Source organism: Anarhichas minor, unplaced genomic scaffold (genome assembly GCF_050575085.1).
Source record: "Anarhichas minor isolate MPS153535 unplaced genomic scaffold, ASM5057508v1 ptg000013l, whole genome shotgun sequence".
NCBI lineage: Eukaryota > Metazoa > Chordata > Actinopteri > Perciformes > Anarhichadidae > Anarhichas > Anarhichas minor.
Genome location: NW_027466459.1, coordinates 455001 through 468984, shown reverse-complemented (window position 1 = coordinate 468984; position 13984 = coordinate 455001).

Sequence of the window (13984 nt, the reverse complement as noted above, 5' to 3'; positions counted from 1 at the left end):
AGGTTCTAATGAAAACATCATGAAACAATGAAATCAACTGCCCTGAGCCAGTGTTTTGAAGAACATCCTTGAAACTATTTTTACTTTCACAAAATCCACTTTTGGCCTTTTCCAAGCCTGAAACGTATTTTAAGAGCAGAAAAGGCTGAGAATGTACCGTAAACCAGTAAAGGTGGATAAGCAGGTTGTAATGAAAACATCATGAAACAGTGAAATCCACTGCCCTAAGCCAGTTTTTTGAAACTATGTTTACTTTCACAAAATACACTTTTGGCCTCTTCCAAGCCTGAAACGTATTTTAAGAGCATAAAAGGCTAAGAATGTACCGTGAACCAGTAAAGGTGTGTAAGAATCAGGTTCTAATGAAAACATCATGAAACTGAACTGCCCTGAGCCAGTTTTTTGAAGAAAACCTTTGAAAGTATTTTGATTGTCACTAAATCCACTTTTTTTTTTTCTTCCAAGCCTGAAACATATTTTAAGAGCATAAAAGGCTAAGAATGTACCGTGAACCAATAAAGGTGTGTAAGAATCAGTTTCTATCGAAAACATCATGAAACAGTGAAATCCACTGCCCTAAGCCAGTTTTTTGAAACTATGTTTACTTTCACAAAATCCACTTTTGGCCTCTTCCAAGCCTGAAACGTCTTTTAAGAGCATAAAAGGCCGAGATTGTACCTTGAACCAGTAAAGATGTGTAAGCATCAGCTTCTAATGAAAACATCATGAAACTGTGAAATCAACTGCCCTGAGCCAGTTTTCTGAAACTATGTTTACTTTCACAAAATCCACTTTTGGACTCTTTCAAGCCTGAAACGTATTTTAACAACATAAAAGGCTACATTAAACCAGTAAAGGTAGGTACGCATCAGGTTCTAATGAAAACATCATGAAACAATGAAATCAACTGCCCTGAGCCAGTGTTTTGAAGAACATCCTTGAAACTATGTTTACTTTCACAAAATCCACTTTTGGCCTTTTCCAAGCCTGAAACGTATTTTAAGAGCATAAAAGGCTGAGAATGTACCGTAAACCAGTAAAGGTGGGTAAGCAGGTTGTAATGAAAACATCATGAAACAGTGAAATCAACTGCCCTGAGCCAGTTTTCTGAAACTATGTTTACTTTCACAAAATCCACTTTTGGCCTCTTCCAAGCCTCAAACGTATTTTAAGAGCAGAAAAGGCTGAGAATGTACCGTAAACCAATAAATGTGTGTAAGCAGGTTGTAATGAAAACATCATGAAACAGTGAAATCAACTGCCCTGAGCCAGTTTTCTGAAACTATGTTGACTTTCACAAAATCCACTTTTGGCCTCCTCCAAGCCTGAAACGTATTTTAAGAGCAAAAAAGGCTACATTAAACCAGTAAAGGTGGGTACGCATCAGGTTCTAATGAAAACATCATGAAACAATGAAATCAACTGCCCTGAGCCAGTTTTCTGAAACTATGTTTACTTTCACAAAATCCACTTTTGGCCTCTTCCAAGCCTCAAACGTATTTTAAGAGCAGAAAAGGCTGAGAATATACCGTAAACCAGTAAAGGTGGGTAATCATCAGGTTCTAATGAAAACATCATGAAACTGAACTGCCCTGAGCCAGTTTTTTGAAGAACATCCTTGAAACTATGTTTACTTTCACAAAATCCACTTTTGGCCTTTTCCAAGCCTGAAACGTCTTCAGCAGAAAAGGCTGAGAATATACCGTAAACCAGTAAAGGTGGGTGAGCAGGTTGTAATGAAAACATCATGAAACAGTGAAATCAACTGCCCTGAGCCAGTTTCCTGAAACTATGTTGACTTTCACAAAATCCACTTTTGGCCTCTTCCAAGTCTGAAACGTATTTTAAGAGCATAAAAGGCTGAGAATGTACCGTAAACCAGTAAAGGTGGGTAAGCAGGTTGTAATGAAAAGATCATGAAACAGTGAAATCAACTGCCCTGAGCCAGTTTTCTGAAACTATGTTTACTTTCACAAAATCCACTTTTGGCCTCTTCCAAGCCTCAAACGTATTTTAAGAGCAGAAAAGGCTGAGAATATACCGTAAACCAGTAAAGGTGGGTAATCATCAGGTTCTAATGAAAACATCATGAAACTGAACTGCCCTGAGCCAGTTTTTTGAAGAACATCCTTGAAACTATGTTTACTTTCACAAAATCCACTTTTGGCCTTTTCCAAGCCTGAAACGTATTCAGCAGAAAAGGCTGAGAATATACCGTAAACCAGTAAAGGTGGGTGAGCAGGTTGTAATGAAAACATCATGAAACAGTGAAATCAACTGCCCTGAGCCAGTTTTCTGAAACTATGTTCACTTTCACAAAATCCACTTTTGGCCTCTTCCAAGTCTGAAACGTATTTTAAGAGCATAAAAGGCTGAGAATGTACCGTAAACCAGTAAAGGTGGGTAAGCAGGTTGTAATGAAAACATCATGAAACAGTGAAATCAACTGCCCTGAGCCAGTTTTCTGAAACTATGTTGACTTTCACAAAATCCACTTTTGGCCTCTTTCAAGCCTGAAACATATTTTAAGAGCATAAAAGGCTAAGAATGTACCGTGAACCAATAAAGGTGTGTAAGAATCAGTTTCTATCGAAAACATCATGAAACAGTGAAATCCACTGCCCTAAGCCAGTTTTTTGAAACTATGTTGACTTTCACAAAATCCACTTTTGGCCTCTTCCAAGTCTGAAACGTCTTTTAAGAGCATAAAAGGCCGAGATTGTACCTTGAACCAGTAAAGATGTGTAAGCATCAGCTTCTAATGAAAACATCATGAAACTGTGAAATCAACTGTCCTGAGCCAGTTTTTTGAAGAAAACCTTTGAAACTATGTTTACTTTCACAAAATCCACTTTTTTGAGGAAAATCTTTTAAACTGTTTACTTTCACAAAATCCACTTTTTAGAAGAAAATCTTTGAAACTATGTTTACTTTCACAAAATCCACTTTTTTGAAGAAAATCTTTGAAACTGTTTGCTTTCACACAATCCACTTTTGGCCTCCTCTCTGCTTGAAACGTCTTTTAAGAGCATAAAAAGTGAAAATGCATCTCTAGCCAGTAAAGTGCTGAAAGCTGCAGATATTCATGAACTTGACATCAGACTGTCCTGAGGTACTGTTTTGAAGAAAATCTTTGAAACTATGTTTACTTTCACAAAATCAACTTTTGGCCTCCTCTCTGCCTGAAACGTCTTTTAAGAGCATAAAAAGTGAAAATGCATCTCTAGCCCTTGTGTTGTCCTGGGGTCATTAATGACCCCAGAAGAAATCTTTTGCTGTCAAAATATGTTTTTTATTCATCAAATGGTCTGAAAATAATGGGGGGCGTTCGATACTATGCTCTTCATGATTAAAATAAATTTGAGGTAATTTGATTGAATTAACGGTGATTTATTGAATTGAATAACTTCTGTTGTCCTCTGGGGTCAAAAAGACCCCGCAGCACAAAGTGGCTCAATGAGGCAAGTTGTCACACCATACTGCTTTCCAAAACATCTTTGATCTTGGATGTTTGATGTGTGGGGTCAAGCAATGGTTATGACAATAAAAAAATAGGTCTTTTCTCACAGGTGTTGGGGCATTTCACATTTTAGAGAGAGACAGGCAGCACAATGAGGAGGCAGAAGCGCTATACTGCACAGGAGGCTTGTGAGGTAATTTTGAACTATGATGTGGAAAAGAATAACCAGGAGGACAATGCTGAACATAATGAGGAGGAAGAATCAACTGATGAGGACGATTCAGGGTCAGAAGAGACGGAAAATAATGATGAGGCGATGGATCCAACCTACAGACCACATGCTACTACTTCCTCTGAAGAAGCCCCCACATCGCCCGCTGAAATGGAAGAAGGGCATGAAGTGAAGGAAAATGATGACCATGATGAGGTAGAATCTGAAGCTGAAATGGAAGAAGTGTCAGAAGTGGAGAACTGCACTTATTATGATGAAGAGGAAGAATCAACTGATGAGGTAAAATCTGAAGCTGAAATGGAAGAAGTGTCAGAAGTGGAGGACTGCACTTATGATGAAGAAGAATATTTCCAGTCAAAGGATGAAAAAATGATCTAGTCTTCCATCCCTCCCAGTGACAGACGACGCATGTTGACAGTCGAGAGAGCAGAGAGAGAGACAAGCCACCATGGTCCAACCACATATGCAAGGTCTCGTATTGATGACATAAAGTCCACTTTTGACCTGTTTCTGCCCAAGCCTATTGAAGAGGTGGTGCTGAACATGACAAACAAGGAGGGGCGACGTGTGTATGGCAACAAGTGGAGAAAGATGGATCGAATGGACCTGCAGGCATATGTGGGTTTGTTGATTCTCGCAGGCGTGTACCGATCCAGTAAAGAAGCTACATCTAGTTTATGGCATGCCGAGTCTGGTAGGGCAATTTTCCGTGCTACCATGACACTCAAGATGTTTCATAAAATCTCAAGAGTGATTCGATTTGATGATAAAGACACAAGAGAAGACCGCCGTGCACGAGACAAACTTGCTCACATTCGAGACGTATGGGACAAGTGGGTGTCTCTCCTGCCATTGATGTACGATCCAGGCACAAATGTGACTGTGGATGAGTGCCTGGTCCCCTTCAGAGGTCGCTGTCCATTCAAACAGTACATCCCGAGTAAACCAGGGAAATATGGGATCAAAATATGGGCAGCATGCGATGCCAGGTCCAGCTATGCATGGAACATGCAAATATACACTGGCAAACCTGCTGGTGCGCAGTCAGAAAAAAATCAGGGCATGCGAGTTGTCCTTGACATGACAGGAGGTCTCCAGGGGAAAACGATCACCTGTGACAACTTCTTCACTTCACATGCCCTTGGCCTGCAGCTGCTGAAAAGAAAGCTGTACATGGTGGGAACAGTACGGAGGAATAAGCCTGAGCTTCCCCCTGCACTGGTGTCAAAAACGGACAGGGCTCTGTTCTCATCGAAGTTTGCCTTCACCGAGACCCATGCTCTGGTGTCCTATCACCCCAAAAAACAGAGAAATGTTCTTCTGATGAGCACTCTGCATCGGGATGCTGCTGTGAGCAACAGGGATGACAAAAGGCCAAAAATCATCGAAGATTACAATCACAACAATCACTATGTGTCGATAACCTTGACAAGGTAATGCACATTTATTATTCATAATATTTATAATATTATATATGGAAAGGATAATGCATTGAATTTGTATGTAGGAAAATAAACCTACATTTCTGAATATTTTTTGGTTGTTTCTTTTGTTTCAGGTTACAGTGTGTACACGTGCAAAAGGAAGACAGCCCGTTGGCCCCTCGTTGTCTTCTTCAACATTCTCGACGTGTCTGCATACAACTCATTTGTCCTGTGGTCTGAGATCAAGCCAGCCTGGAATCAGGGGAAGTCCAACAGGAGGAGACTGTTCATGGAGGAGCTTGGGCGACAACTGGTGATACCTCACATCAAGCGACGCATGGTCAGCATTAAGCTACATTTATGTTGCTCTTCCTTCTGTAGTGACCTCACAATTTGAACTATTTGTATTTGTACTGTGATTTGTTATAATAAAGTTTGACTTGACTTGACAGGTTATTCCCCACACGCCAGCCGCTGCCAGAATGGTTATGTCTATCCAGCAGCTCTACTCCAGCTCTACCTCTGCAGCAGCTCCCCCTCGCCCAGCTGCCCCTCCATGCAAAAGGGGAAGGTGCCAATTGTGCCAGAGTGATCTCAAAACAACACAAACGTGCCAAAAATGCAATGCATACATCTGCAAAAGTCATGCCATTACAACCTGCCTTGCATGCATCTGATGTACGATCCAGGCACACATTCACATTCAGACTGTTTTTTTCTGAAAAGTTAGTTTTGAAAAGTTAAATGTTTTGGAAATGAATGTTGACATGTTTTATGTCAGTAATGAGTTGGAATAAAGTTGACTAAAAAGTTGAAACACAGAGTTGGGTGATAATTTATACTTTATAAACAGTCAAACCAGACGGGGTCATTTTTGACGCCAGAGGACAACAGGTGTTATTATTTGCTGCCATTAAAAAAATTCAAATGATTCAAGAACAGCATCCTCACTAAACTTTGATATATACCTCTCTGTGATAAGTCAAATAGTCAAAAATAATATAAAGTCAAAATAATTCATTGTTTCATTGTATTTTCACTCAAAAACAGGGTATACTATTATGTAAACAAGGTCTATTGGGCCTAAATTCCAAAACGAAGGTAAAAATGTGTTGGACTGAAGTAAGACTAAAGGTGTAAAACAGAATTGATTGACAATTTATACTATATGCTTTAAAAACAGTCAAACCAGGTGGGGTCATTTTTGACCCCAGAGGACAACAAGTGTATGGCAATCGGGAGGACAACACAAGGGCTAGCCAGCAAAGTGCTGAAAGCTGCAGATATTCATGAACATGACATCAGACTGTGAAATCAACTGTCTTGAGGAAGTTTTTTGAAGAAAATCTTTGAAACTATGCTTACTTTCACAAAATCAACTTTTGGCCTCCTCTCTGCCTGAAACGTCTTTTAAGAGCATAAAAAGTGAAAATGCATCTCTAGGCAGGAAAGTGCTGAAAGCTGCAGATATTCATGAACATGACACCAGACTGTGAAATCAACTGTCTTGAGGAAGTTTTTTGAAGAAAATCTTTGAAACTATGCTTACTTTCACAAAATCAACTTTTGGCCTCCTCTCTGTCTTTTAAGAGCATAAAAAGTGAAAATGCATCTCTAGGCAGGAAAGTCCTGAAAGCTGCAGATATTCATGAACATGACATCAGACTGTTAAATCAACTGTGCTGACGTAGTTTTTTGAAGAAAATCTTTGAAACTATGCTTACTTTCACAAAATCAACTTTTGGCCTCCTCTCTGCCTGAAACGTCTTTTAAGAGCATAAAAAGTGAAAATGCATCTCTAGGCAGGAAAGTGCTGAAAGCTGCAGATATTCATGAACATGACATCAGACTGTTAAATCAACTGTGCTGACGTAGTTTTTTGAAGAAAATCTTTGAAACTATGCTTACTTTCACAAAATCAACTTTTGGCCTCCTCTCTGCCTGAAACGTCTTTTAAGAGCATAAAAAGTGAAAATGCATCTCTAGGCAGGAAAGTGCTGAAAGCTGCAGATATTCATGAACATGACATCAGACTGTGAAATCAACTGTCTTGAGGAAGTTTTTTGAAGAAAATCTTTGAAACTATGCTTACTTTCACAAAATCAACTTTTGGCCTCCTCTCTGCCTGAAACGTCTTTTAAGAGCATAAAAAGTGAAAATGCATCTCTAGGCAGGAAAGTGCTGAAAGCTGCAGATATTCATGAACATGACATCAGACTGTGAAATCAACTGTCTTGAGGAAGTTTTTTGAAGAAAATCTTTGAAACTATGCTTACTTTCACAAAATCCACTTTTGGCCTCTTCCAAATTCTTAAATTCACAGCGTTTGCTGTTTCGAGTTGTGAAAGCAGACACATAGCGCTAATTTAGCCCTGAGCCAGTTTTTTGAAGAAAACCTTTGAAAGTATTTTGACTTTCACAAAATCCACTTTTGGCCTCTTCCAAGCTTGAAACGTATTTTAAGAGCATAACAGGCTGAGAATGTACCGTAAACCAGTAAAGGTGGGTAAGCCGGTTGTAATGAAAACATCATGAAACAGTGAAATCCACTGCCCTAAGCCAGTTTTTTGAAACTATGTTTACTTTCACAAAATCCACTTTTGGCCTCTTCCAAGCCTCAAACGTATTTTAAGAGCAGAAAAGGCTGAGAATGTACCGTAAACCAATAAATGTGTGTAAGCAGGTTGTAATGAAAACATCATGAAACAGTGAAATCAACTGCCCTGAGCCAGTTTTCTGAAACTATGTTGACTTTCACAAAATCCACTTTTGGCCTCCTCCAAGCCTGAAACGTATTTTAAGAGCAAAAAAGGCTACATTAAACCAGTAAAGGTGGGTACGCATCAGGTTCTAATGAAAACATCATGAAACAATGAAATCAACTGCCCTGAGCCAGTTTTCTGAAACTATGTTTACTTTCACAAAATCCACTTTTGGCCTCTTCCAAGCCTCAAACGTATTTTAAGAGCAGAAAAGGCTGAGAATATACCGTAAACCAGTAAAGGTGGGTAATCATCAGGTTCTAATGAAAACATCATGAAACTGAACTGCCCTGAGCCAGTTTTTTGAAGAACATCCTTGAAACCATGTTTACTTTCACAAAATCCACTTTTGGCCTTTTCCAAGCCTGAAACGTATTCAGCAGAAAAGGCTGAGAATATACCGTAAACCAGTAAAGGTGGGTGAGCAGGTTGTAATGAAAACATCATGAAACAGTGAAATCAACTGCCCTGAGCCAGTTTTCTGAAACTATGTTGACTTTCACAAAATCCACTTTTGGCCTCTTCCAAGTCTGAAACGTATTTTAAGAGCATAAAAGGCTGAGAATGTACCGTAAACCAGTAAAGGTGGGTAAGCAGGTTGTAATGAAAACATCATGAAACAGTGAAATCCACTGCCCTAAGCCAGTTTTTTGAAACTATGTTTACTTTCACAAAATCCACTATTGGCCTCTTCCAAGCTTGAAACATATTTTAAGAGCATAAAAGGCTGAGAATGTACCGTAAACCAGTAAAGGTGGGTAAGCCGGTTGTAATGAAAACATCATGAAAGAGTGAAATCCACTGCCCTAAGCCAGTTTTTTGAAACTATGTTTACTTTCACAAAATCCACTTTTGGCCTCTTCCAAGCTTGAAACGTATTTTAAGAGCATAAAAGGCTGAGAATGTACCGTAAACCAGTAAAGGTGGGTAAGCAGGTTGTAATGAAACAGTGAAATCAACTGCCCTGAGCCAGTTTTCTGAAACTATGTTTACTTTCACAAAATCCACTTTTGGACTCTTTCAAGCCTGAAACGTATTTTAACAACATAAAAGGCTACATTAAACCAGTAAAGGTAGGTACGCATCAGGTTCTAATGAAAACATCATGAAACAATGAAATCAACTGCCCTGAGCCAGTGTTTTGAAGAACATCCTTGAAACTATGTTTACTTTCACAAAATCCACTTTTTGCCTTTTCCAAGCCTGAAATGTATTTTAAGAGCATAAAAGGCTGAGAATGTACCGTAAACCAGTAAAGGTGGGTAAGCAGGTTGTAATGAAAACATCATGAAACAGTGAAATCAACTGCCCTGAGCCAGTTTTCTGAAACTATGTTTACTTTCACAAAATCCACTTTTGGCCTCTTCCAAGCCTCAAACGTATTTTAAGAGCAGAAAAGGCTGAGAATATACCGTAAACCAGTAAAGGTGGGTAATCATCAGGTTCTAATGAAAACATCATGAAACTGAACTGCCCTGAGCCAGTTTTTTGAAGAACATCCTTGAAACTATGTTTACTTTCACAAAATCCACTTTTGGCCTTTTCCAAGCCTGAAACGTATTCAGCAGAAAAGGCTGAGAATATACCGTAAACCAGTAAAGGTGGGTGAGCAGGTTGTAATGAAAACATCATGAAACAGTGAAATCAACTGCCCTGAGCCAGTTTTCTGAAACTATGTTGACTTTCACAAAATCCACTTTTGGCCTCTTCCAAGTCTGAAACGTATTTTAAGAGCATAAAAGGCTGAGAATGTACCGTAAACCAGTAAAGGTGGGTAAGCAGGTTGTAATGAAAACATCATGAAACAGTGAAATCAACTGCCCTGAGCCAGTTTTCTGAAACTATGTTTACTTTCACAAAATCCACTTTTGGCCTCTTCCAAGCCTCAAACGTATTTTAAGAGCAGAAAAGGCTGAGAATATACCGTAAACCAGTAAAGGTGGGTAATCATCAGGTTCTAATGAAAACATCATGAAACTGAACTGCCCTGAGCCAGTTTTTTGAAGAACATCCTTGAAACTATGTTTACTTTCACAAAATCCACTTTTGGCCTTTTCCAAGCCTGAAACGTATTCAGCAGAAAAGGCTGAGAATATACCGTAAACCAGTAAAGGTGGGTGAGCAGGTTGTAATGAAAACATCATGAAACAGTGAAATCAACTGCCCTGAGCCAGTTTTCTGAAACTATGTTGACTTTCACAAAATCCACTTTTGGCCTCTTCCAAGTCTGAAACGTATTTTAAGTGCATAAAAGGCTGAGAATGTACCGTAAACCAGTAAAGGTGGGTAAGCAGGTTGTAATGAAACAGTGAAATCAACTGCCCTGAGCCAGTTTTCTGAAACTATGTTTACTTTCACAAAATCCACTTTTGGACTCTTTCAAGCCTGAAACGTATTTTAACAACATAAAAGGCTACATTAAACCAGTAAAGGTAGGTACGCATCAGGTTCTAATGAAAACATCATGAAACAATGAAATCAACTGCCCTGAGCCAGTGTTTTGAAGAACATCCTTGAAACTATGTTTACTTTCACAAAATCCACTTTTTGCCTTTTCCAAGCCTGAAATGTATTTTAAGAGCATAAAAGGCTGAGAATGTACCGTAAACCAGTAAAGGTGGGTAAGCAGGTTGTAATGAAAACATCATGAAACAGTGAAATCAACTGCCCTGAGCCAGTTTTCTGAAACTATGTTTACTTTCACAAAATCCACTTTTGGCCTCTTCCAAGCCTCAAACGTATTTTAAGAGCAGAAAAGGCTGAGAATATACCGTAAACCAGTAAAGGTGGGTAATCATCAGGTTCTAATGAAAACATCATGAAACTGAACTGCCCTGAGCCAGTTTTTTGAAGAACATCCTTGAAACTATGTTTACTTTCACAAAATCCACTTTTGGCCTTTTCCAAGCCTGAAACGTATTCAGCAGAAAAGGCTGAGAATATACCGTAAACCAGTAAAGGTGGGTGAGCAGGTTGTAATGAAAACATCATGAAACAGTGAAATCAACTGCCCTGAGCCAGTTTTCTGAAACTATGTTGACTTTCACAAAATCCACTTTTGGCCTCTTCCAAGTCTGAAACGTATTTTAAGAGCATAAAAGGCTGAGAATGTACCGTAAACCAGTAAAGGTGGGTAAGCAGGTTGTAATGAAAACATCATGAAACAGTGAAATCAACTGCCCTGAGCCAGTTTTCTGAAACTATGTTTACTTTCACAAAATCCACTTTTGGCCTCTTCCAAGCCTCAAACGTATTTTAAGAGCAGAAAAGGCTGAGAATATACCGTAAACCAGTAAAGGTGGGTAATCATCAGGTTCTAATGAAAACATCATGAAACTGAACTGCCCTGAGCCAGTTTTTTGAAGAACATCCTTGAAACTATGTTTACTTTCACAAAATCCACTTTTGGCCTTTTCCAAGCCTGAAACGTATTCAGCAGAAAAGGCTGAGAATATACCGTAAACCAGTAAAGGTGGGTGAGCAGGTTGTAATGAAAACATCATGAAACAGTGAAATCAACTGCCCTGAGCCAGTTTTCTGAAACTATGTTGACTTTCACAAAATCCACTTTTGGCCTCTTCCAAGTCTGAAACGTATTTTAAGAGCATAAAAGGCTGAGAATGTACCGTAAACCAGTAAAGGTGGGTAATCATCAGGTTCTAATGAAAACATCATGAAACAGTGAAATCCACTGCCCTAAGCCAGTTTTTTGAAACTATGTTTACTTTCACAAAATCCACTTTTGGCCTCTTCCAAGCTTGAAACGTATTTTAAGAGCATAAAAGGCTGAGAATGTACCGTAAACCAGTAAAGGTGGGTAAGCAGGTTGTAATGAAACAGTGAAATCAACTGCCCTGAGCCAGTTTTCTGAAACTATGTTTACTTTCACAAAATCCACTTTTGGACTCTTTCAAGCCTGAAACGTATTTTAACAACATAAAAGGCTACATTAAACCAGTAAAGGTAGGTACGCATCAGGTTCTAATGAAAACATCATGAAACAATGAAATCAACTGCCCTGAGCCAGTGTTTTGAAGAACATCCTTGAAACTATGTTTACTTTCACAAAATCCACTTTTTGCCTTTTCCAAGCCTGAAACGTATTTTAAGAGCATAAAAGGCTGAGAATGTACCGTAAACCAGTAAAGGTGGGTAAGCAGGTTGTAATGAAAACATCATGAAACAGTGAAATCAACTGCCCTGAGCCAGTTTTCTGAAACTATGTTTACTTTCACAAAATCCACTTTTGGCCTCTTCCAAGCCTCAAACGTATTTTAAGAGCAGAAAAGGCTGAGAATATACCGTAAACCAGTAAAGGTGGGTAATCATCAGGTTCTAATGAAAACATCATGAAACTGAACTGCCCTGAGCCAGTTTTTTGAAGAACATCCTTGAAACTATGTTTACTTTCACAAAATCCACTTTTGGCCTTTTCCAAGCCTGAAACGTATTCAGCAGAAAAGGCTGAGAATATACCGTAAACCAGTAAAGGTGGGTGAGCAGGTTGTAATGAAAACATCATGAAACAGTGAAATCAACTGCCCTGAGCCAGTTTTCTGAAACTATGTTTACTTTCACAAAATCCACTTTTGGCCTCTTCCAAGCCTCAAACGTATTTTAAGAGCAGAAAAGGCTGAGAATATACCGTAAACCAGTAAAGGTGGGTAATCATCAGGTTCTAATGAAAACATCATGAAACTGAACTGCCCTGAGCCAGTTTTTTGAAGAACATCCTTGAAACTATGTTTACTTTCACAAAATCCACTTTTGGCCTTTTCCAAGCCTGAAACGTATTCAGCAGAAAAGGCTGAGAATATACCGTAAACCAGTAATGGTGGGTGAGCAGGTTGTAATGAAAACATCATGAAACAGTGAAATCCACTGCCCTAAGCCAGTTTTTTGAAACTATGTTTACTTTCACAAAATCCACTATTGGCCTCTTCCAAGCTTGAAACGTATTTTAAGAGCATAAAAGGCTGAGAATGTACCGTAAACCAGTAAAGGTGGGTAAGCCGGTTGTAATGAAAACATCATGAAACAGTGAAATCCACTGCCCTAAGCCAGTTTTTTGAAACTATGTTTACTTTCACAAAATCCACTTTTGGCCTCTTCCAAGCTTGAAACGTATTTTAACAACATAAAAGGCTACATTAAACCAGTAAAGGTAGGTACGCATCAGGTTCTAATGAAAACATCATGAAACAATGAAATCAACTGCCCTGAGCCAGTGTTTTGAAGAACATCCTTGAAACTATGTTTACTTTCACAAAATCCACTTTTGGCCTTTTCCAAGCCTGAAACGTATTTTAAGAGCATAAAAGGCTGAGAATGTACCGTAAACCATTAAAGGTGGGTAATCATCAGGTTCTAATGAAAACATCATGAAACTGAACTGCCCTGAGCCAGTTTTCTGAAACTATGTTGACTTTCACAAAATCCACTTTTGGCCTCTTCCAAGTCTGAAACGTATTTTAAGAGCATAAAAGGCTGAGAATGTACCGTAAACCAGTAAAGGTGGGTAAGCAGGTTGTAATGAAAACATCATGAAACAGTGAAATCAACTGCCCTGAGCCAGTTTTCTGAAACTATGTTGACTTTCACAAAATCCACTTTTGGCCTCTTTCAAGCCTGAAACGTATTTTAAGAGCATAAAAGGCTACATTAAACCAGTAAAGGTGGGTACGCATCAGGTTCTAATGAAAACATCATGAAACAATGAAATCAACTGCCCTGAGCCAGTTTTCTGAAACTATGTTGACTTTCACAAAATCCACTTTTGGCCTCTTCCAAGCCTCAAACGTATTTTAAAAGCAGAAAAGGCTGAGAATGTACCGTAAACCAGTAACGGTGGGTAATCATCAGGTTCTAATGAAAACATCATGAAACTGAACTGCCCTGAGCCAGTTTTTTGAAGAACATCCTTGAAACTATGTTTACTTTCACAAAATCCACTTTTGGCCTTTTCCAAGCCTGAAACGTATTTTAAGAGCATAAAAGGCTAAGAATGTACCGTAAACCAATAAAGGTGTGTACGAATCAGTTTCTATCGAAAACATCATGAAACAGTGAAATCAACTGACCTGAGCCAGTTTTTTGAAACTATGTT